Here is a 22193-nt window from a genome sequence, read left to right as displayed (position 1 = left end):
ATGCAGGGAACCCAATATGGGACTCAATCCCAGGACTCCAGGATCATGCCCTGGGCTGAATGCAAGTGCTAAACTGCTGAGCCACCCAGGTGTCTCTAGGAGTTATCTCACTGAAACTTCAAAACAACCCCAGAAGGAATGTCCTATTATTGTATCCACTCAATAGATGCTATACTGAGGCACGGTGAGGTGAGGTGACTTGCCCAAGGTCGTACAGCTAGCTCCTGGGTGGTCAACTGGGCATTGAGCCCAAGTGGTCCAACTATAGAGGCACATTTTTGTCTCTCTTCTTTACTGTCCACCAGTGAATAGAAAACAGAACAAAGGGATCCCTGGGTGGCGCAGCGGTTTGGCGCCTGCCTTTGGCCCAGGGCGCGATCCTGGAGACCCGGGATCGAATCCCACGTCAGGCTCCCGGTGCATGGAGCCTGCTTCTCCCTCTGCCTGTGTCTCTGCCTCTCTCTCTCTCTGACTATCATGAATAAATAAATAAAATCTTAAAAAAAAAAAAAAGAAAAAAGAACAAAAGAACCAATAGCAAATGAACGCTCACAGGAAACATGCTTTTCCTGGGCACCTGTTCTCACGATTTTATAGCATAGACCTAAGGAATTTTTGCTCAGCGTGTTTTTCCTAGTTGTATAGTGGACTTAAGTATATCCTGGCTTTAGAGCTTTCCTCAAAGAATACCTTGATTCCCAGACCCATTACAGTCTGAATCAGGTGTAGGCAATTCCAAGATAAAATTATATGGGAAAAAAAAGCATTGCACCATATCTGGTCCCTGAGAAATATTTTCCTTCTTGAGAGCCTTTTCACATGTACGCAATTACTACAGTACTTAGTATGCTGTTTCCAATATGCAGATAGTAGGGGCTCAGTAAATGTTATTTATTGATGTTTATTGCAGTGCTTCTGAAAACACAACTTCAGAAAGTAAAGCATCCCATCTTTTTATTTTTTTATTTTATTTTTTTTAAGATTTTATTTATTTATTCATGAGAGACACAGGGGGGGGGGGCAGAGACACAGACAGAGGGAGAAGCAGACTCCATGCAGGGAGCTCGATGTGGGACTTGATTCCGGGTCTCTAGGATCAGACCCCAGGCTGAAGGCAGGTGCTAAACTGCTGAGCCACCCGGGCTGCCCCAGCATCCCATCTTTTAAAACTACAGTCATTCACTTCATTAAACTGTCAGACTTGGGATGTGAATATGTGCTCTCTTCCTGTAGGATTGTCTCTTAGAATAATTACCATTGACTGGAGTTGAGCTTTGAGCAGTTTACTTCTCTTATGCTTATGCTGGCATCTTCCTCTTTACCTTAACGTGACACACCCACAACCCCAGCAGACACTGCCTGGTCATTTCATGATGTATATCTTTCCTTATCGTCCCGTGTTTAACCAAGAAGATTAGGAGACATTGATGGAGTATTTTCTTTTCAGCTAAGATGCGGACACCTGGATGGGGTGGGGATGTTGGCCAAGTAGTCTGTGATCAAAGTTCATCACCTCCGAACTCATTTGGAGAGTTGAAATGTGCTTATGTGCTTGGTTGAGACAGGGTTGAATCATTAGGAGGAAATATTTACAGGCTTGGAGAACTCCCTGGAGAACAAGCAATTCAAGGGAAAGGCCTGGATTAAAGGTTCGCAGGGCCAGCCTTCTGCTGACTCTTAGCTCCTCTCAGGGCCACCGTGTGTCCTGCGCTGAGCTCCCCCGAGTGGCCTGAGGGGCTGGGCGGGTTGGGATACCCAGGGGTGCGAGTGGCCAGGTAAGCCTCTGCGCCTTTAACAGGGTGTTGAACAGCAAGCAGGATGTGCTTATCAGAATCGTGACAACTGTAAACAGTCACAGAGTTCAGCGGTCTGGTTTCAGGTGGGCCACCGCGGAGCCCGGAGCCTGGTGGGCAGTTCCCCGGGAATCCCAGTCGTGGCTGTGTGCACGGGTGGGGAAGAGAAAGGGCTGGAAAGTATGTTAGCCAGAGGCTTCGTAAGGGAGCTCCCAGCCTTTCCACCCCACCCTTCTTGTCCAGAATGTTAAACTGAGGCTCAGCAAGCAGGAATGCATACTTAAATTATTAACAGAAGCTAGCGTCTCTTGCTTTCGGTAATATTCCAGGCACTTGGATAAATGCTTTCTGTGTCTTATTTAATATCTATGCCAGCTCTCTGAGGTGTACGTCCTAGTATCCCACCTGTTTTGCAGAAGGGGAAACAGAGTCTCAGAGAATTAAGTTACTTCCTCAAGGTTGTGGACTTTGGAAGTTCCAGAGCTGGGGTTTGGGAGCAGGTTTGTCAGTCAGAGCTCCCCCTGTTCCCTGTCACACACCGGGGCCTCCTCAATAAAGCAGGCTAAGGCATTTCTCAGCCTGCCTCTTGTGGAAACCAACTGTATCCTAGGAGAGATTGTGTGTGTGTGTGTGTGTGTGTGTGTGTGTGTGTGTGTGTGTGTTTTCTATTGCTGTGCAACAAAATACCATGAACTTTGTACCTTGAAACACATACATTTATTATCTCACAGTTTCCATGGCATCCAGACCTGCCTTAACTGGGTCCTCTTCTCAGGGTCTCACGAGTCTGTAATGAAGGTATCGGCAGGTCCTGATCCCCTGGGAGGCTTGGAGTCCTCTTCTAAGCTAAAGAGTTGTCCCGAATTCACAGAATTCAGTGCATTGAAATTGTAGGACTGGGGTCTTAAGTTTTTAAAGTACTGCCTAGTGATCCCTGCCTTGTAGCTCTCTCTGCACATGGCAGCCTGCTTCTTTAAGGCCAGCAGAAGGTGTCTTTGTCCTCAGTAAGAGTGCCAGCCCTCCTTTTCAAAGGCTCACCTGGTTAGGGCAGGCCCACCACAGGGTACCTCTCTTTATTAACTCCTAGTTAACTGATTAGGAACATTAATTGCATTTGCAAAATTTCTTTTGCCATGCGGCATGATCAAGGGAGTGATGTTCTATCATACCCACAGGTCCTGCTCACACTCACAGAGAGGGTATAGTGCAACGACATACAGGTCAGTAGGGCCATCTTAGTATTTTGTGACTGTAGACACTATAGCTAATGCTGCTTCTTCAGCTTCCTGGAGGGAAAGGGAGAAGGAGAAAGAACTAAGTGAACTCTGGGAGGCTGTGGTACAAGGACCATGGGTAGAACAAGAGATAGCAATGAAGCAATATTTCAGGATGCACAGGCTCTGCAGCCATATAATGAGAACCTACCCCTTGCATTTCCTAGGCATGGGATGGTAAAGAGGTGGTTTAGCCGCTCTGTGCCTCAGTTTCCCCATAAGTAAACTGCAGATACTCTATTCCCTTATACTTCATGATGATAAATAATTAGCATTAGGTAGAGCTTGGCATCTGGTGAGTGCTTGTCAAAGGCCACCCGTTCGTGTTTAGGTCTCCTGTTTGAAGGACACAGGGAATCAGAAACAGGAGTATAGAATTCATTTGTTTCCGTGGGGTTGGTGGAAGCCTGTGCCTTCCAGGCAGCATGTGGGTGAGTTCACACCATGAGAGCAGCACAGTAGACCAAAGCACAGAAGGTAGCATGATTTGTCGTGAAGCAACATGCCAACCTGCAGAAAGGCAGCGTGATATACTAGAAAGAATATCCTGGGAGATACTCTAGGACTGCTTTTGCCAATAGTTCTCTCCTTGGTTATCACCCAGGTCTGTAGGCCTCAAGTTTTTTGTCTGTAAAATAAGCCAGTGGGTAAAAGGTGGGTCCTTGGAGTAGCAGACTGTCTATGGCGCCTGCTGGCTCTAAGTGTCATCGTTCTCCTGAATGGCTTGCTGTGCAAGGTGTGACCAAAAGAATTACACCTATTGCATTAGCTCTGTGTGAAACAAAAAGACTCTATTGACACGCACATCCTTATTGGAAATAAAGTGAAGGAAATTCATCTTGCCAAATTATTGGACTGGATTGGACTTCTTGTTTTTCTGTACCATGCAGAGTGGCTGTATCCCTTGCCCTTGTAAATTTCCTCCGTGTGTTTTTCCCAAGTAGCAACTTTTATAGCCCCCTTAATATAAATGTGAGAGAGGACAAACTTAGTGGCCTTTGGGGCTTGGGGTGGGTGGACAGAGATGAGCAGAAATCAGAACCTCCTTGACCTGTTCCTACACTCGCAGATCCTCCCTCCCCCCAACCTTGTTCCCACCTTGACCCAGGCAGCCTTCCTGTGATGTTATGAGTCCCCGTGGAAGTATACTGGTAGCTGCCACTTTAATTCTGTGGGTTAGAGGCCACGTCTTGACAAAAGAAAAGTCAAATACTGCATTAACAACAGCCACTTGTGGCTTATACTTTGCAAGGGCTTGGATATATTACTTAATTCCCCAACAAGTTTGCACCCTAAGTAGTCCTATTCACATCTGGTGCTTGAGGAGACTGAGGCTGGGATGCGTTACGTAACTTGCTTGTACACAGTAATAAGTGGCTGAGCAGAGATTTGAACCCACGTGTGCTATGTGCCAAAGTCTGTGCTCTTAGCAGAGCAGGGTACACAGCTGGAACATTGTCACTTATTTTAAGCTGTAGAGCCCACTCTTGGCCTCCTTCGTGTTTTCTCTCTCTCTCTCTCTCTCTCTCTCTCTCTCTTTCTCTCTCTCTCTCTCCCCAGATCCCAAATAGTTAAGAATCCAGGGTAATTCCCAAAAGCTGAGGTTGAGAAGAAGGAAGCGGTACACCTACCCTCAGAGGGCAAATATATCCAAGCGTATACAAAAAAGAGACAAAAGAGGCCTTATCAGAGTCAATATCACCATGCCAAATTCTCAACATTGAGCTAGAAGAAAACTATATTACAAAAGATATTTCTGATGTGCTTGTGGTAAAGAGTCATAACTAGAAAATATGCATGTGACAGTTCTTCATTTAAGTGTAAACTTATTAAATTATAGTGTTGTTTTTTTTTAACAAAAAGGGGAAACTACAATAGTAACAAGTAAAATGGTCTTTGTAGAGAATGTAGAAAAATTTTAGAAATTTGTGCTTTGGGAAGTTGCAGAATGTACTTATAGTTAAGGATTAATTTTCAGTCACAGATCACAAAGGTCTCGATGAGTAAGATCAGTATCAAGTTTCAGGGTGGTTGTATTTTTTTCTTCTTCTGCCAGACTGTCTGAAACTTATCTCAAGTATCATGGTAAAAAGAGAAGTGGCGGGTAGACACAAAAATGTAATAGATATATTTTAGGGATAGAATATGAACTGCCTTTCTAAATGCATATCAGAAGGAGAATTTATTCCAGTTGAGTAGGTTTAATGATATAATTTTACCATATTAAATCATAATTGCTCTTTAAAAGAAAGTAGAGATGCATGCATTGCCACGGCCGGGCTATCCCACTCCATCCAAATAGCAGCCTCCCTGGTACTTGTTGAGTTTGCCCTGCTCTCACACACACCAGAGCGGATTTGTAGCTTTTCTTTGGAAATCTGGGTGGGGATAGGGAGGAGGGACGAATAGTCTGAGAAATCGGAGCGTCCGCATTCAAGCGCTTGCCATGGCTTTGGCAAAACCATCTCCTGCTATTAGGCTGCCAAGCTAAAGCTTATGAAAAGATGACACCTCTGACTATCTGGAACCAAATTATTTTAAAAAGTTAAATCATGCTTCAAGATGGCTGGTATAGCTGCATTACTTAGGGACTAAACAATTTCTACTCTTATGGATATTGATCATCATTTTAGTAGGTACTAATGATTGCTTTTGTAGGTAAATGATTTTCAGTGCCATTGGATTTCCTTCTTCCCACTAGAAGAAAAGGGAGGAGGATTCACAACCGCAAATTGATGGTATATTTGGAGGAAAACAAAGTTAGAGTCTCAATAATGTTTTAGTTTTAATAGGATCTAATTTCATATCATGAACTGAATTCACTGGAGGCATATTTTATATGTGAATTTGTCACCTGTACTTGAGCGTACCTTACATGTCTTTATTTGTATTTTTTTTTTAAGTAAGCTCTATGCCCAACATCATGCTTGAACTCACAACCCCGAGATCAAGAGTCACGTGCTCTACTGACTAAGCCAGCCAGGCACCCCTTTCACATCTTTATTCTACTTTATTTTATTTTAAAATATATTTATTTATTTATTCATTCATTCATTCATTCATTCATTCATTTATGAATGAATGAGAGTGAGATCATGGGGAAGAGCAGAGGGAAGAGGAAAGAGACTGATTCTATGCTGAGCCCCAAGTGCAGAGCCCAATGCAGGGCTCCATCCCCTGACCCCGAGATCATGACCTGAACCAAAATCAAGAGTCAGACACTTAACTGACTAAGCTTCCTGGGCGCCTCTCACATCTTTATTTTACATAGCACACAAGTAATACTCAGCCTGCCCAAGTGATAAGATGCATAATGTGGTTTTTAAAAACATTTTTATTATCTTTTAAAAATGTAATACCTAATACATAAAAAAGAATCTACCATATTTCATCAAGTCTTTTAGACCTTTATTTTGTATACCAGGAATAAAGTGAAAATGGAGCCAAGTCAACGAATCCATAATGCTTTCTTTTCTCATGTCTTTTATGAGGCATCCCGATGTTAGAGATGTTAAAATAAAAAACAATGACAGTGTATCTCAGGAGCCATTAGGTCTGGCACACAGCATACTTAGTTATGAAACAAAATATAATAAGTGTGCATGAACACCCTCAGACCCAGTCAATCCAAGAACTGGCCCATTATTACAATCTGCATTTCCTCCTGTAGCCTAGACCGGTGGGCAGTCCTCCTCCTGAATTTTGGGTTTATCCTTGCTTTGCTTTTTAAACATATTTCATTTCTCCTTCCTGTTAAAATCTGAATTCTACAAGGGTAGAGGCAGTTTGTGTTCACCACTGTTGCCTTCAGAGCTTGACAAGGAACCCAGCCCAATGAATTTTGGTTAACTTTTATTGACAAACTGTATAAGCAGATTTGTCTGAGGCATATTCAGATTGTCTCTCCCCTTCAAGGTGTGGTTTAAATACCATTTCCTCCAGGAAATCTCTTGACAGCCTAAACTGGAAATGATCCTGCCTCCCTTTTGAACTCTCTCAGGGACTTATCTTTATTCCCTGTACTGCGAATATACCTCCTCCTTTCAGTTATGGCCGTTAACACGTCCCTGTCTTCCTGCTACACTGGTCATAGTAGACTCCGTAAAAGTGAGGTTAGCAAACTTTTTTTATAAAAAAAGTATTTAATAGGGGCTCAATCAGTTGGGTGGCTTAGTCAGTTGAGTGGCTGACTTTGTTTCAGCTCATGTCATGGTCTCAGGGTCATGAGTTGGGCTCCACTTTCTGCTTGGTGAGGAGTCTGTTTGGGATTCTCTCTCTCCCTCTCCATCTGCCCCTCCCTCCTGTATGTGCTCTCACACATAAATAAATAAGTCTTTTTTTAAAAGTAGTTAAAACACATCGGCCTTTTCTTTCGTATTATTTTCTTAATTTTCTATTGGATTTATTTATTCCCTTATTGATTTATAAGAGAGTCTTATGCACTACAAAAATTAGACATTTTTCTTAGGTGGATGATATGCAAATATTTACCCAGTATTTCAGAATTTGTTCTACTCTTTCAGCCATATTCAACTTTAATATGGTTTTATTTATCAATTGTTTATAGTTCCTGAGCTTTTTGTTATTATACTCAGTGCATTTCTGTCTCTGAGATGACAAGAACATTTCGGTTTTTCCTTTTTGAAATACACTTTTTTAAAATGCAGATAAGGCTGGGATCTTAAAGGAACCTCCCCTACTTTGGCACCATCATTTATTCTTTCCTTTCCTGTGTTTAACCAACACATTTATTTAGTCTCTATACTATATGAAAATGAGTAAGATTAGAAAATGTTCCTATTAGGTGCCATGAGAAGCTAGCCCAGTGACACAATCTGATGTGCATTTCCAAGAGATCTCTCTAGCTAATCTGCAGAGTAGAGATTTTGAGGGCAAGAAGGGAAGCAAAGAGAGAGAAAAACCATGCCTGCTTGGCATAGACCCAGAATTTGGTTAGTAGATCCAAGGTTCAAATTTCCAAGTTAGAGCTTAGAAAGAGACTTCTCCAAATTAGAAGTAGAGCACATTTGCTGCTGCTGAAATGCTGGAGAATTCAGACTTCCAGATTAAATGCTAGCTTGAACCTAGAGCAGAGAGGGACTTTGGGGACCATTCAAAGGAAAGCTGGACAGGTGGCAACCTTGCTCGCTTGGCTCCAGCAAGTAGAGCCATGCTCACCGGTGATGGATGGCTTCACATTGTTCCTTCACGGCACACAGAGGTGGGAGGGGGGAGCGGATGGCGCAGCCCCTGGGGAGCTCAGAGAAGTCTCTGGGCTTTTCTTGCACTTTGTCTTCCCCTTAGTATTCCAGCCAAGGTATTAACTCTGTTCGAGCCATGTTTCCGCCTAGAAATCTCACTATTGTTACCTGTGCTCTTATTCACACTCCTAGTATTTATATTTTAACTCATTTTAAACTCAAAGCATCTGAGTTTTCAGTGAAAATGAAACAATTAGAGTAGTTTGCAAAGGAAGATAAAGGTTTTTTGTTGTTGTTGTTTTTTAAGGAATGAAGGAACTGGACTACGTGCAGTTTATTATTATAATCATCCCTTTCTCCAAAGCCCATGAATTTTTTTTTTTTGTTCCACCAATGCTTTATTTTTTTGCTCTTTATTTTATAAATGATTCTTCCCCTTGACTTCCCAATCTCAGGAGACAGCAGTGTTTCCCTTGAAAATACAGAGGGCGAATCCACCCTGTGTGTGTGTTTTCCAAGTGTTGGTTTTCCAAGACATTCTCATGAAAAGGACTCGTATTGCCAAGTCATTTTTTAATATAAGGAGGTCCATGTTTGGGCATTGAAATTAATTTCCCTTATCTCGCCATACAAATAGCCACCCTGGCTTCTTTGATTTATTACCTGGGATGGTTCAGCGGCACTAAAAACAGAGGACGGGAAGACATCACCTTTACGTGGCATCATTAGTCACGGCATTAAAAGCATCGCCCCGAATGGACTGCTTCACACAAGCTCCTGCCCGTGCCATGAAAACACCTTGTTCTCTTCCTGTATGCTCAAGACATTGGGCCCATCCATGGCTTCCAGGCCACATTTTTCATTTCTTAGTAAGTTACCCCATTCCAAAAATCCTTCCTGTTTTTCCTCCCTAGCATAGGATAAAAGAACTTTCTAAATTGCAAATATATAATCCCTGAGTGAAGACAGGTAGTGGCTAGGATCAACTATGTTAGAGTCACACCTCCAGCCAAGGATTTATATACAGAATATGCCAAGAATTCTCAAAACCACAGTAAATTTTTTTTTAATGGGCAAAAGGTGAATAGAAATTTCACCAAAAAAGATCCACAGAAGGCATGAAAAATTATTCAACATCATTTGAGATTAGGGGGATACAAATTCTGACCACCTGTTGCAATGGCTAAAATGAAAAAATACAATATCTAGTGCTGACAAGGATGTGGATCAAACAAACTTGCATGCTCTGCCAGTGGGAATGCAAGAGGGGATAGCCATCAGAAAAAGTTGGGTCACCTTCTTAAAAATAAATATACACACACATAGTTACCATATGGCCCAGCACTCATTTTCCTGGGCATATATCCTAGGGAAGAGAAGACCTGTGTTTACCGAAAAACCTATTCATGAAGGTTCATAGAAGATTTATATATAGTAGCTCCATGCTGAGGTAAATCTAAATGTTTTCAGTGAGTGAGTGGATAAACAAAGTATGGTACCTCCATACAGTAGGCGAATAATTAGCAACGATAAGCGATGAACTATTGATGTACCCACCAGCTTAGAAAAATCTACAAGATGCTCTGTTGCATAAAAGAAGCCAGTCTCAGGATGCCTGGGTGGCTCGGCGGTTGGGCGTCTGCCTTTGGTCCAGGGCGTGATCCTAGAGTCCCAGGGTCAAGTCCCGCATCGGGCTCCCTGGATGGGGCCTGCTTCTCCCTCTGCCTGTATCTCTGACTCTCTCTCTTTCTCTCCGTGTCTTTCATGAATAAATAAATAAAGTCTTTAAAAAAAAGAAATAAATAAAAGAAGCCAGTCTCAAAGGTACATATTACATGATTTCATTTGTATGGCATCATTGGAAAATCAGAACTACAGTGACGGAGAAGAGATCCATGTTTGTCAGAAATTAGGGATGGAGGAGGAGGATCTGCCTATGAAGGAATAGCGCAAGGTGGTTTAGGAGGTCATGGAGCTGTTCTGTATTGTGATCGTAGTGGTGATTATGCAGATTTATACATGTGTTAAAATTAATAGTACTACATACCCTGCATTATCTAAAGAGTCAATTTTCCTGTTTGGCAAATTGAAAAAATGATAATAATAAACCTAAGTCCAAACTTCTGCTCAGGATCTGCGAACCACAGCTTCTCTTTTATGGTTCGTCTGGCTCCTTCTGGCCTCTCTTGTGAGGTCCCAAACAAATACTCCATGGTCATGTTTGTGTTTCTACTTGGAGGCACACTCATCTCTATGCCCAGATCCACCCCCCCCACACACACACACAGTTTTCTGCACTGCCCTACTGGACTGATAGGCATCCTTGGCTGCTCAGGTGTTGGGACACTGGCACCTGCCCTCTGCACCCCAGCCATGGACATTGGTAACTCTTACCCTGGTGCTCGCTACGCAGCTCCAGATGGCAGCTTATTGATCTGCTTTGCACCCTCTGTTGTAAGGTCAGGGAGAGCTGACTTCACCGCTCACTTCCCAGCCCTGCTTGAAAGGCCGTGAGGAGTTGAGTAAGCGAAGCAGTGAGGGTAAGGAATTGTATGCTCTGGACTTGGAGTTTGCCTTTGTTTTGTTGTACTGTTGCCTTCTTTTCCTGGCTGCTCTGGTCTCTGACCCCCGCGCTGAAATTCCTTACCTCCCTATGCCCTTTCAGCAGGGGAATCCTCTTTTCTGGCTTCCCCAAAACTGCTTGTTAAAAAGCAATAAATCATGGTTTTAAAGTCCTTTATAGTCTTTTTTTTCCTTTGAGCAAACATAAAATTATGCGGCAAAATCATGACTGTGGAGGGGTTTTCTCACTTTTTCTTCAGAGATTAGATGGGTTTTATAGTGTACCATGAAAAGTCATTAGTAGTAAAATCCTTATTATGGATACATTTTTACATATTTACTGAGACCCATCTTCCAAAGTCCCTGGGGGAGAAAACAGACTTTCTGAAAAAAAAAAAATTCCATTCCTATTCTGGAATCCATAGCAATAGTAATAATAATAATACTTACATGGTGCTTACTAAAGGCCAAACTGTCTTAAAAGCACTTTTTGTAGGGGTCAGTGTGGCTCAGTCAGTTAAACATCTGACTCTTGGTTTCGGCTCAGGGTCATGATCTCAGGGTTGTGAGATTGAACCTTGTGTGGGGGCTCCCTTCTCAGTGCAGTCAGCTTGAGATTCTCTCTGCCCCTCCAGCTCGTTCTTTCTTTTTCTCAAATAAATGAATCCCTTTTTTTAAAGCACTCTCTGCATGTAATCCACTTCCCACAATGTCACTAGGAGGTAGTGCTCCCATTCTGCTTTATCCATACCTGAGAAAACAGAAGAGTGGTTAGAGCAAGGTCAAGAGTGGAGTCAGGATTTGAACCCAGGCCATCTGTCTCCACCTTCCAAGCGGCTGCAGATTGAACAGTGGAAGGAAGATAGGAACTGTGGATTTCCTCACTGGGGACACATACTGTGACCTCTTTGCACCTCTCCTCTGGAAGGGATCACATGCTTTGCCTGGAGTGCCAAGAAGCTCCAGGGTGGCCTAAGATCCACCTTTTTCTTTTGTAGCCAAGGATGACTCCATATTTGGGTCTTGATCAGTATAGGCACAGATAATGGGAATAGCCGAAGAAAAGGAAGCTTAAAATCAGAAATCAAAATAGCTCAGCAAAGAAGCAGTGAAAAGTGCTTTCATGAATAGTGAAAACTCAGATTGTGTTTTAGGATTTCTAGAGTATTTGTGCCTGTGTAATCTCCTAAGCTGCCCCTGCCCATCACCAGTACCCAGGGCTTTCATCTCTTTCGAGGTGAGGAAAGTGAATCTGGAGAGAGGTGAGTAGCCCTGTATGGGTTCACCATGCTGGTCCCTGTGGGGCCAGAATGCACGCTCTATGTTTTCCTTTCCTTCCCCACTGGCACTCCTCCCTCCCAGGAAGTTCTTTCATGAACTTTAGACACAGGCAATATGATTTCATCTCTCCCACATGCATTAGTTTTCTGTTTTTGCATAACAAATGACCATAAACTTAGCAGCTTAAAACCCCCATTTGTTAGCTCCCAGTCCTGTGGGTCACAAATCCAGGCACAGAGCTACTGGCTTCTCTGCCCAGAGTTCCAGAGCATCCTAGTATAGAAGGTATTACCTGGACAGAGTTCTTGTCTGGAGACTCTGGGGAATAATCTGCTTGCAAGCTCATTCAGGTTGTTGGTAGAATTCAGTTCATTGTGGTTGTAGGACTGGATGGCTGGCTGTCAGCCAGAGGCTACTCTCGACTTCTAGAGGCTGCCCATACTTCTTTGCCAGGTGGCTGTCTCCCCCCATTGCCAGCAGTGGTGCATCAAAACTTTCTCATGCTTGGACACTCTTTCTATCTGACTGCTAAAAGCCAGTATAAGCTCCAAAATATAAATACCCTGTGGTTTTTCTTCAGATTATTTCCTTATCCTAAGGCCAGCTGATTTGGGACCTTAATTGTAGCTGCAAAACCCTGCAAATCAACATCCTGACTACTGTTTGACGAAATATCTGAGACAGGGGTAGGAACGTAGGAGACTGTCTTAGCATTCCATCAACCACCATGCACTGCAGCATTTAAAAAGGTAAAGACAGAAACAAGGGCCAAGTCTAAGATGCTCTGTCAAATTCTGTCAGAATTGCATAAATTCCTTTATGCCTTTAGAGTTTTTTGCCACCACGGTGCATTTTATATTTCAGGCCATTTGATTGAAAGCATATTTGCAATCTGTATACATCTCTTGCCTTAAAATGATTGAAAAAGAAAAAGAATCTTTTTCAAAAGGACTGAACAGACAGTATTATTGAACAGCACAGTTGTATATCACCAGCTATTCAGAAGTTCATCTGTTAGCATGTTTCCACCTATAAGTTTTCAGCCCCAATGGTCCATCTCCTTGAACTTCCTCTCTCTCTTCCTTGGGTGTTTGCTTCCTTCTATACTTGGAAGTCTCATCTTGAATATCACCTCCTCATAGACAATCTTAATGGCCTTATCTAGAGTAGGCTAGAAAAGACAAGCACGTAAAGTTGTTCTTTTATTAAGGATACCTCTGTAGTGGCTTTCTCGTTCTGGATTTGTGGGTTGTCAGTTCTTATCTCTGATTTCTGTTCGACTCTAAGCCTTTGGAAGGGGCACCTTCATAGGCCTGGTGCCTAGATTGTGCTTGGTGCAGAGTATGCATCAAAAGTTAGGTTTATTTGATGTGTCAATAGAAGGTATGGCCTGGTACTTGTGGAAAAGTAACTTTAACATTCATATTGAAAGCTTGCTAGAGTAGTGAACCAAGTTAATCATGAGGTCACCGGTAAAGCATTTATTGTTTGAAAAGCACCCGATTGCTAGTCACAAAGCTCTTGAAAGAAAGAAAGGAGACTACAAATGGTAGAGCCAAAGAGGAACAGTTCCTATATTCTCCTCTGAAACATGCAGTGCCACTGGGTAGGAGGTGGGTGAGGAGTCTCCAGGTCATGGGCCGTCTGATGTTCGGATCATGGTTTCCTGCAATTTTTTATTGCCCCAAGATAGGAGCCTCTTTCCTCGCAGTCCTCCTCTGAACACCTCCTCTCTCTCTGATGTCTCTTCAGCTTCACCTTCACCTCCATGCAGTCATATGCCTGCTTTAGAAGACGTTTCTCCTTGGACAAGGTAGTCAACCTCTCTGACCTTGTTTTCTTCCACTGTAAAAATGGGTATGGTCATTTCCACCTTGCAAGGTCATGGGAAGGCTAGTAGGGCAATGAATGCCAATAATGCTTGCTACAGAATGAGATGGGTCAGTGCTATTTCACTCAATATTACACCCTACCACAGCCCTGCAAATCTCGTGTGGAATTGAAATGCTCATCTGAACAACACTGGTTTTTGGAAATTATATGAAAAGAAGGTTACAGTAGGTTATAGGATTACCAGTGATAATATTCTACTTAATTGATTTTTATCATCATTATACTAAATAAAGACTACCTAGTTTCCAATCTATAGATTGCAGTAAATGCATTTCACATACAACTATCTAGAGCACAATTTTATCTTTTTTTTTCTTTCTTTCCTGATGATTCAGAAGGCACTTCAGAGCCTTGTAGTGCCTCTGGGTTTTTATTATGAACTCCAGTTAGCATTTTATTACAGCTCTTGAGAAGTGTTGGTCGCTCTCAAGTTCTAGAGAGCACCTTCTCTGGTCACCTTTTCCCATTCCTTAATACACAATATAAAAATGGTCTCTTTCCATAAACACAGACACCCCCCCCCCCCTTCTCCAGTTGCTCGCCTTCTCTGTGGCAAGGACTCTCCTGCTCTGGTTTGTGCTGGGAAGTCCCAGAACTGCAGCAGTCACATCCCTGGAGCCAAGAACAACAGTCAGTGGGCTACAAGGAGCTCATTTGCCACAACGTACCATAAGTTGTTCAGAATCGGTCAAGCTGTTATCACATTTCCGATGAGACCATTTTAGAGAGCAAGAAGGCCAGAGTAGATCAATTTACATTTCTTTTTCTTCTGTCACTGGAAAAGGACACATTTGATGCATTCTCAAGGCAGGTTAAACAGTAACAGCGAATGTGGTAAGGGAAGAATTGAGGCAGCTTCCGTTGTATTTATTACAGGGATCATTTCTACCCTCAGAGCTGCGTTCCGATCTTTGCTTTTTTTTTTTTTTTGCCTGCCTTACCTTCCCTGAGTATGATTTGGAGAAGTCAGCGCATTGCATGACAGGAGAATTAGAAGACTGTATTTCTGAATTAATTCTTGCAGCATGGGTCCAGAACACAGGGCCAGGCGACCCTGCCCCTAATCAGCTTGGGAGAGTTTGGACAGTGGGCGCAATTTTCTCTGCCTACGCCTGTATCTTCTCCTGTAAAATGGGGCTATTTGCTTCCTATCAGAGGCTTAGGATAATGAAAGGACATGTCCTGTGGATGTGAAAAAAATTTTTCAACACCATGCAAATGTTTTCAGTTTTATTTTAACTCAAATCAGTATGCAAAATCAAGATGCTGCCGTTGCCAAAGTTGTTGGCATCCGTTCATCATATTTCTAGGTGAAGTACGTGAAAGTGATTATAGGTAATAAATATCTTTTTTTTTTTAACTTATTGCAGAGGCAGTTTTTCCACTGTTAATGAGGGTAATTTGACTTGGTTGAAGGATTGCAGTTCTTAAGAATTAATGCAGTAATCCAATTCAAAGATTTAAAGAGATCTAAGATTTTTCACAGGTCGCGTGCTAGTGAATGTGCTCCTATCACATAGCAGCTAATGGACTTGAACGCCAGTCTGTCATTTACTGTGTTCGCTCACGGCATAGCAGCTTTGCCCTTGGTAGTGAGTCTACTTTCCAAGCATTGCAGGTTATTTAGAAGTATGGTGTATTTGTAACACTTTTGAGAGATAGGATCCTATTTCCCACAGCCCCTAATTACTATAAAAACTGGGGTTATCTTTCTTAATTACACGTTTGAATCCTAATCTGCTAAGGTCTGAGGAATATCAGGCTCACAGGAGCTGCCTTCTTGCCTTATTCTTTTTTTTTTTTCTTTTTTTTTTTGAGGAACGCTTTTTCTTTTTTTTTTTTTAATGTATTTTTAAAAACTAATTCATGTATCATTGTATTCATACATATAGGTTAATTCACGTGAATACAAAGGTTACGTGCATGGTATTCATAACTTCCCATTTTTGATAATGATGTATTATTAACAGCTAACAATATTTTGTAAAGCCTTATTTGTAAAGGATGTTGGAAATGCTCTTATTTCCCGATCCCATTATGTTCCTAAATATTAAAAATCCCATTTTGAAGCAATTAGAAGCATTCACTTCTCTTTCCACGTGTGTTCTGCAGACAGCGTCACCATACTGTGCACACAGGAACCTTTGTTCCTTAATTAGAAAAAGGACTAGAGCTCATTAATTGTGGTTCCAAGTGGTGTCTGCTCGAACATTGAGGCAACAATACGGGAGGAGGAAAGACCCAGCCTAAATCTGGGAGGCTCTCGGTAGTTCTCAGAACTGTGAAAAGGTAAATAAACAGCAAAGGGTCCTTATAGGGTTGTCCCCATACCCTGGGCTGTCCTTGAGGCCTGGCTGGCTGCTCATCAGTTTTAAAGCCAAAGAGATTTCTGTTCTCACAGAAGGAGGGAAGGGCAGAACCCACAACTTGTATAGAAATCTAGACCTTTGCCTCTGTCGAAAGCCTATCATCTGAAGACAAAAACCGGTCAGGAATCTCTTAGGCTTTTTTGATTAGTTAGTGGACCCTATCTAGAGGCATTCAGATGTTACTGAAAGTGAGTGAATTGCTGGCAAACATGGTAGAAGACAGATACATCTTGTAGGTGGATTTTCACTGCTGGCTTCGGTACATCGGAGGAATCGCAAGTTTTGAAAGGTAAAATTCCCAAACTGAATTGGCGAAGCCTTAGGCCCACATCAGTCATCAACAAAGAGCCTTAATTTCCACAGCAAGAACAGGCATTTCTCCAGCCTCCAGGAAACCTCCCATGTCTAAATGTTCTCAGAACATCTCAGTAGCACCAATGGTGGATTCCTCTCACTTGGTCGAGATGGAGGCTCCAGAAGCAGGGGAGCGAACAACTTTATCGAAGAATCTCAGACCACACGGGCAATGTCTCTCTGTGGCTTGTCTGGACTTGCGAGGAAATGCTGAAATAAAGGACCGGAGGGATAAAACAAAATGTCAGTTTGAAAGCCAGAGAATGGAAAGTACAGAGCAGTAAATTTGAGGGTCAGTTCGCTCATCTTTGGGAAGGTTCTGTTCAGTAATATCCACCCTCCAGAAGGAAGAGAACTCAGGAGCCACTAGGCAAGTCTGCGGTGCTCTCCTGCCACACCACCTGTCAACTCCTGCCTTCTTCTGGCTTTCTCTTTCCATCCCTGCTACCGGATAAATTGCCTTGTCCCACCCATGCCAATGGAAGACATTATTAACAAGAGGGAGCGCTTTATAAAGGTAGCAGAGATCTGGCAGGTGGAGGCATGGCTCCCTTTCCCCTGTGCTGATAGCAGGTTGAATGTGGAAACAAATATTTTTCCCTAAAATATTCTGCCATTTAAAGAGGCACGTCTAGCTTGCAATATATATTTTCCCCCACCAGTAATTTTTTTCATGTTGTATTTCTCAGAGAAAGGAAAAAAATAGATTTTAAAATGTAAAAACCTGTTCTTCAATTGAGTATGCAAAAATCTCATTGCAGTATTTATTCCAAACCTGCTCTCATAATGTTCAGTCAAGGAGAAAACAGCAAAAAACAGTTGTTGATGGACTTAGCACAGAACTGGATTAAATAAGCATTAGTCTACTGAAGCTGATTACAGGAATATGAAAATGCAGTATCTTAATGGTACATATTTTTATGTGGCAGCTCAGTTGCCTTTCATTTTGCAGCTAATATGTCTATTCTTATGAGTCATTTACTTCTTTAATTACCTTTTGCAGGCAAGGCACCATGGTATATTAATGTGAATGATTTTTACTGCCAGTTTATCATACAATGCCCCAGAAGTTGAAAGGCGTAATTGACTTGGAAGAACAGCTCATGAAGGAAACAATATTTAGTTGACAGCTTTCCTTGTACTCTCTGTTGACGTTTATGAGTTTACACTATGCTAAAGGAGTAATAAACACAATTTTCTTTCAATAACAGGAAAGGGTAGCTTCTAAAATACATTTGTGGAAAGCGCATTTGTTCATTTCTTGAATAATATGAAAATAACACATATCTAGTGATAAGACCTCTCAGATTGCCAATTGAATTAAACCTTTGAAGGTGCATTTATAACCTGTCTCGGAGCATTAGGAGATATTAGGGTTCATGTGATTGAATCGATTTAATGAATATTTAAATTATATACAGATTTGGATAAATCATATTTAAATCTAGGTGTTAGAGTGAGACTGTTTGTTCTTGTCCTCCCAATTTCCAGAGGGAGGGAAGACAGGAAGGGAGCTTGAGAATTGTCTGGAGGGAGATTTTCTTTCTCTAAAGGGAGGGGAAGTCTGACAGTGTATTTTGGGAAAATCGAAAAGAAGGCACAGTCAGTACAACTCCTTATAAGGTCTGGGCTTTGAACAGTTAAAATCAAGACAAAGGGGGGGGGGTTCATCGCTCTTCTGGTATCTGAGTGACACTTTGAGTTGACTTGGGCAGTTAGTGAGTGCCGATTTGTTTTATCCATCACTTCCACCGCCCCCTTGGCCCCCCGGCTCACTGGCTCTGGGCAGGCCCTGGTTTGGCACATTGGTTTAGAGGGAGTTAAACTTTTCACAGTTTTCTGGATTGTTTGCAGTTCAGTCCTGTGTAGCATAATGAAAGTTTTCTAGCCATCTGTTGTTAAGCTGGCGGTGAGCAAGGCCAGTATATCCAAACAAAGTTCTGGCCTGTTGTAAACTGAACCTGTCAGTTTAGCATAGCTTTGCTGACCCCTCCAGCAAATAGGGCAGCCCTTGGTACCAGGCACTCACTGCATAGAGCTTTCAAAGGGGAACTATTTTGGGGGTAGGGGGTAGGGGCCTGTTTACTTTTCCCTGAGTGTTCCTCTCACTGGCTTGGACTAGTTTATACTTAATCTTTATGTGGATAAATGGATACTCGTCCTCCCTCCTTTTTCAGAGCAGGAGGCATTACTTCTTAATAGGGGATTATAACTTTGAGAACAAGGTATGAGTGCCCATAAAAGTGTGTGCGGTGGCTGTGATTCGGAAGGGTGTTCTGTGCAGTTATTTTTGTTAAATTATTTTGTCTTTCCGTGTTTGGAGACAAATAGTCCAGGCACTGCCAGCTCCTATATTTATTACTTACCTTATATAACTAAAAGTGTTTCATAGCTTTAAAGGACCTTTTTTTTTTTTTGCCCCTTTTCTACTGCACTTTGTGTTTTACCATCAGAAGTTAATACACAGCATAACTTAGCAGAGCAGCCATTTGACAGTGCACCCAGCTGTATGAGGGTGTTACCTGCTTCTCTTCTCGTTTGCGAGGTGTATCTATTGCTTTTAATTGCCTACCTTAACCATAAAATAATTTCATTGCTTCATGATATTTTTTCTTTCTGTAGTTAATGTTTAATTCCTATTTTCTCCTTAGCAGTGTTTGCTTGACTATATATGAAATATCCCTATACATTCAGATTCTTGATACATATCTATACGTGTGTGTATGTATGATATGTATGAGATTATGTATGATAGGATATGTATGTAATATATAAATATATATATTTCAACACCTGGCTAAGCCTGCCCCTAACCCTTGTTGGTTTCCTTTTGTTAATGACACCTTGTAGGTTCTGTTGCATTTTTATCTTGGTCTTGCTGTAGTATATTTCCTGTCCAACATTGGTTACATTTGTGTTCTGTTAAGAGGGGGCTCTTGGGAGCCATTGTCAAACCTCTGTATCCATCTCAATTCATTAAAATATCTGGGGAGAATGGTCACTGTCATTGAGTAACTATGTCAGCCACTCCTCTGGCTGCCTTAGCCCCTAGATGAGAAGCAGACCACAGTCCCACACAGTAACAAAGGAAAAAGGCACCAAAAGGATGCACGTTTGTCTTAAGCACCAACATGAAAGGGTTTGGGTTCAACTTTAACTGCATTGAAGGAATCTACAAGGGTCAGGCATTTCATAAATGGTGGGATGGGGGAGCAGAAGAAGCAAAGGAATAAACAAGGAGATACAAGGCTTCCCCTTTAAGGGACAAGGAGTATTGCAGTAGTGAAAAATATTCAATTTAAAATTTAAATGAGTGCACTTACTTGGAAATACCATACAGTCATAATCTGTTTGTAAGGTGACTGACATATAAAGTGCTTTTTTGTTTTAAGGTAAAAAAATGTATTCGGGGTAGAGTTTCGGGTGTAAATGTCAGGTGCAACGTAACGTGTACTCACTGCAAGAGTCAAGCAAATAACCTTGGCATTTAGGACACTGCCTTTTAGAACATGAAATTGTATTTTGTTGTGTGCCTTTTTTTTTTAAGGAGGACTACATTAAGGGGTCACCTATTAGCTGTGTTTTTGCTGTCTTAAACTCAGCCCTTCTGTCTATTAAAATCAAACCACTGTGTAAACATTCCAGTGTTGTTCTTGGTCTCTGCAATGGCCACGGGGATCAGGTTTCACCTGCCTGCACATCTTCAAGCAATTAGAGCAATTAGCGTGAAGCCATTTCACATTCAAGGATTCAAGGTCTATGGTGACATTCAAGTCCAGAAGTCTGAAAGGGAAGAGGAAGCGGCCTGGAGCACGGCTACTATTCCATGGCCCTGAGCAGACAATTTCTCTTTTAAACATGGTAGCTCTTTAATGATATTATTATGAGGTTTTTAAATGACATATCAAAAGTTGTTTATATCAAAAAAAAGTCTCAACAGTCATTTAATTATACTAATGAAGGTCTTTATACATGGCAGATTTTTTAAAAAGACTTGCAGTGGCCCTGAGAAATGGAGGGTTGCTCCCTGCCCCACCATGGAAGTGACAGCAGTCTTTGTAGAGGAAGAGTATGTTTTAGAATGTATAAAGGGAATTAGCATTCTGGTTGTTTTTTTGTTTTTTGTTTTGTTTTGTTTTGTTTTCATGGTAAACCTCCCTGTTTTGGGTCAATGTAATAACTACAACAACATGGAATATTTAGTCAGGCAATTTTTGGAGTATTAAAAGTAACTTTTGTTTTAGGTTAGAGAGGAATAGTAGCAACGCTAACACATGGAACCAGGGCACTTTAAAGATCAATAATCAGCTTTAGTAAATCAGCTGTGTGGTCATGAGAGAAGGCAACTTTTAAGAACAGAGAATCCAGTAGGGTTTTTGTTTTGTTTGCTTGTTTGTTTTTTTTTACATTTGTAACTAAGTTACACAGGCATCTTGTTTGCATGAGGCGAGCCCTTAAACTGATTACATCTTTTTAAATAGGTTAGTACATTTTTTTTAAATCTACATTTTACTGTTGATTTATTATGCAAAAGGAGGGGAGGGGCATTTTTAAAAAGCCAAGGGTGCTGCAGGAGATCTGGCTCTGTAGTCCGAGAAGGATGTGCAGAATCAAGAGGAACCGTGGGCTGTTATAATGTGGAATTCTATTTCCCTCTAACCTGATGCCACCCCTTCGTGTCATGTTTGTTAACTAATGGCTCCGAAGACAGGATTGCTGGGACAGTTACCTTTTCTTTACATGTACTGACTTTGATTACAGTAAGAGGCTTATTTTTAAAAGAGAAGATTGTGCACCTGTAAGAAAGATCTTGTGATACAATTCCTTTATGGAATTGTACTAGTAGGCTTCAAAGCTACTAGGTGTTGAGCACTTCTCTATCTCTAGGACTGAACGCATCTGTCTATTTTTGTGACTGAGGCTGGAGCGTTTGTGCTCATTTGATAACTAGCCATGTCAGGGAACTAGAGTCCTTAGAGCTCTCCAGCCCCATCTCGAACTACTTAGAGCCCTTCTGTGGAGAGATGCTCTTGCTGACCACCCACTTGCATGGCGCCCAGGCTGTGTGTCTTTTGAAACTGCATTGCAGAGCAGATGCAGGGGATGCTAATAAAATGCAGCATGCTGGACCCTGAGCAAGGTAAGGGTCGGCCTTTCCCCCTGCCTTTTGGAAACAGATTGCTAGGAGACCTTTTGCCGCGTTTCTGACTGGATCAGCTGAGTTAGACAGGAACATTTGAGTTGGATACTCCACCCCTCCTAAAAGTGAAGAGGCAGACATGGAAGCACTGTGGGGCTCGGAAGGGAGGTGAGGCAGTAAACCAGATCTGTCCCATTTTTTTTTTCTCCTAGCCTAGTCCTCTGTTTCTATGATCTGCCTTTTGAACTGTTTTTGTGGCTGATCAGTTCCACCTAATATGTCTCTTGATTTCTGCTATTGTAATACTCAGGCGACATGCTGTTCTC

The 22193-nt window shown here is 41.9% G+C and overlaps 1 protein-coding gene across 6 annotated transcripts in view; it reads left to right on the top strand.

The window, feature by feature from the left end:
- Window positions 1–22193, top strand: part of FOXP1 (forkhead box P1) — a 581933-nt gene that overhangs the window by 388369 nt on the left and 171371 nt on the right. The gene's annotated exons all lie outside the window — the stretch shown is intronic.

The sequence above is a fragment of the Vulpes lagopus genome, chromosome 7, assembly GCF_018345385.1.
Source record: "Vulpes lagopus strain Blue_001 chromosome 7, ASM1834538v1, whole genome shotgun sequence".
Lineage (NCBI taxonomy): Eukaryota > Metazoa > Chordata > Mammalia > Carnivora > Canidae > Vulpes > Vulpes lagopus.
This window is presented reverse-complemented; position numbering and strand designations above follow the sequence as displayed.